Source organism: Carassius gibelio, chromosome B22 (assembly GCF_023724105.1).
Source record: "Carassius gibelio isolate Cgi1373 ecotype wild population from Czech Republic chromosome B22, carGib1.2-hapl.c, whole genome shotgun sequence".
Lineage (NCBI taxonomy): Eukaryota > Metazoa > Chordata > Actinopteri > Cypriniformes > Cyprinidae > Carassius > Carassius gibelio.
In genome coordinates this window covers 47,653,285-47,655,784 of record NC_068417.1, presented here as the reverse complement: position 1 = coordinate 47,655,784, position 2,500 = coordinate 47,653,285, and the positions used below count along the sequence as shown (strand labels likewise).

At 40.9% G+C, this 2,500-nt stretch overlaps 4 non-coding genes across 4 annotated transcripts; all 4 read right to left on the bottom strand.

Annotated features, from left to right (window-relative positions):
* Positions 1–143: 143 nt before the first annotated feature.
* LOC127999032 (5S ribosomal RNA) lies at positions 144–262 on the bottom strand. Its single transcript, XR_008171854.1, has one exon. It is a non-coding gene; the product is annotated as a 5S ribosomal RNA (ribosomal RNA).
* A 649-nt stretch (positions 263–911) lies between these two features.
* LOC128009052 (5S ribosomal RNA) lies at positions 912–1,030 on the bottom strand. The gene has a single exon (XR_008180773.1). It is a non-coding gene; the product is annotated as a 5S ribosomal RNA (ribosomal RNA).
* A 651-nt stretch (positions 1,031–1,681) lies between these two features.
* On the bottom strand, positions 1,682–1,800 carry LOC128009051 (5S ribosomal RNA). Its single transcript, XR_008180772.1, has one exon. It is a non-coding gene; the product is annotated as a 5S ribosomal RNA (ribosomal RNA).
* A 509-nt stretch (positions 1,801–2,309) lies between these two features.
* LOC128009049 (5S ribosomal RNA) lies at positions 2,310–2,428 on the bottom strand. The gene has a single exon (XR_008180771.1). It is a non-coding gene; the product is annotated as a 5S ribosomal RNA (ribosomal RNA).
* Between the last annotated feature and the right edge of the window lie 72 nt (positions 2,429–2,500).

Genomic DNA, 2,500 nt, shown 5'->3' with positions numbered 1-2,500 from the left:
CCAAAAAGCTTACAGCACCTGGTATTCCCAGGCAGTCTCCCATCCATGTACTATCCAGGCCCAAACCTGTTAATATTCAGAGATCGGGCATTGACTCTATTTTTTGGCAAAATTATTATATACTAAGTGAAAAATGTCCAAAAAGCTTACAGCACCTGGTATTCCCAGGCGGTCTCCCATCCAAGTACTAACCAGGGCCAAACCTGCTTAGCTTCCGAGATCAGACGAGATCGGGCATAGCCAGGTTGGTATGGCCGTAAGCGAAGACAGCAGCAAAGAGAGGGCTATTTAAAGACCAGCCAATCTAATCGCCAGTACATTATATAAGTAGGAAAGAAAACCCAAAAGCTTAAAGCACCTGGTATTCCTAGGCAGTCTCTCATCAAAGTGCTAACCATACCTAAACCTGCTAAGATTCAGAGATCGGGCATTGACTCTATTTTTTGGCAAAATTATTATATACTAAGTGAAAAATGTCCAAAAAGCTTACAGCACCTGGTATTCCCAGGCAGTCTCCCATCCATGTACTAACCAGGCCCAAACCTGTTAATATTCAGAGATCGGGCATTGACTCTATTTTTTGGCAAAATTATTATATACTAAGTGAAAAATGTCCAAAAAGCTTACAGCACCTGGTATTCCCAGGCAGTCTCCCATCCATGTACTAACCAGGCCCAAACCTGTTAATATTCAGAGATCGGGCATTGACTCTATTTTTTTTTTTTTTTTTTTTTTAATGAAAGATTATTATATAATTCGTGAAATTTTTCAAACAGATTAAAGCACCTGGTATTCCCAGGCAGTCTCCCATCCATGTACTAACCAGGCCCAAACCTGCTAATATTCAGAGATCGGGCATTGACTCTATTTTTTGGCAAAATTATTATATACTAAGTGAAAAATGTCCAAAAAGCTTACAGCACCTGGTATTCCCAGGCGGTCTCCCATCCAAGTACTAACCAGGCCCAAACCTGCTTAGCTTCCGAGATCAGACGAGATCGGGCATAGCCAGGTTGGTATGGCCGTAAGCGAAGACTGCTGCAAAGAGAGGGCTATTTAAAGACCAGCCAATCTAATCGCCAGTACATTATATAAGTAGGAAAGAAAACCCAAAAGCTTAAAGCACCTGGTATTCCTAGGCAGTCTCTCATCAAAGTGCTAACCATACCTAAACCTGCTAAGATTCAGAGATCGGCATTGACTCTATTTTTTGGCAAAATTATTATATACTAAGTGAAAAATGTCCAAAAAGCTTACAGCACCTGGTATTCCCAGGCAGTCTCCCATCCATGTACTAACCAGGCCCAAACCTGTTAATATTCAGAGATCGGGCATTGACTCTATTTTTTGGCAAAATTATTATATACTAAGTGAAAAATGTCCAAAAAGCTTACAGCACCTGGTATTCCCAGGCAGTCTCCCATCCATGTACTAACCAGGCCCAAACCTGTTAATATTCAGAGATCGGGCATTGACTCTATTTTTTTTTTTTTTTTTTTTTTTTAATGAAAGATTATTATATAATTCGTGAAATTTTTCAAACAGATTAAAGCACCTGGTATTCCCAGGCAGTCTCCCATCCATGTACTAACCAGGCCCAAACCTGCTAATATTCAGAGATCGGGCATTGACTCTATTTTTTTGGCAAAATTATTATATACTAAGTGAAAAATGTCCAAAAAGCTTACAGCACCTGGTATTCCCAGGCGGTCTCCCATCCAAGTACTAACCAGGCCCAAACCTGCTTAGCTTCCGAGATCAGACGAGATCGGGCATAGCCAGGTTGGTATGGCCGTAAGCGAAGACTGCTGCAAAGAGAGGGCTATTTAAAGACCAGCCAATCTAATCGCCAGTACATTATATAAGTAGGAAAGAAAACCCAAAAGCTTAAAGCACCTGGTATTCCTAGGCAGTCTCTCATCAAAGTGCTAACCATACCTAAACCTGCTAAGATTCAGAGATCGGGCATTGACTCTTTTTTTTTTTTTTTTTTTTAAATGAAAGATTATTATATAATTCGTGAAATTTTCCAAAGAGATTAAAGCACCTGGTATTCCCAGGCAGTCTCTCATCAAAGTGCTAACCAGACCTAAACCTGCTAAGATTCAGAGATCGGGCATTGACTCTATTTTTTGGCAAAATTATTATATACTAAGTGAAAAATGTCCAAAAAGCTTACAGCACCTGGTATTCCCAGGCAGTCTCCCATCCATGTACTAACCAGGCCCAAACCTGTTAATATTCAGAGATCGGGCATTGACTCTATTTTTTGGCAAAATTATTATATACTAAGTGAAAAATGTCCAAAAAGCTTACAGCACCTGGTATTCCCAGGCGGTCTCCCATCCAAGTACTAACCAGGCCCAAACCTGCTTAGCTTCCGAGATCAGACGAGATCGGGCATAGCCAGGTTGGTATGGCCGTAAGCGAAGACAGCAGCAAAGAGAGCAGCAAAGAGAGGGCTATTTAAAGACCAGCCAATCTAATCGCCAGTACATTA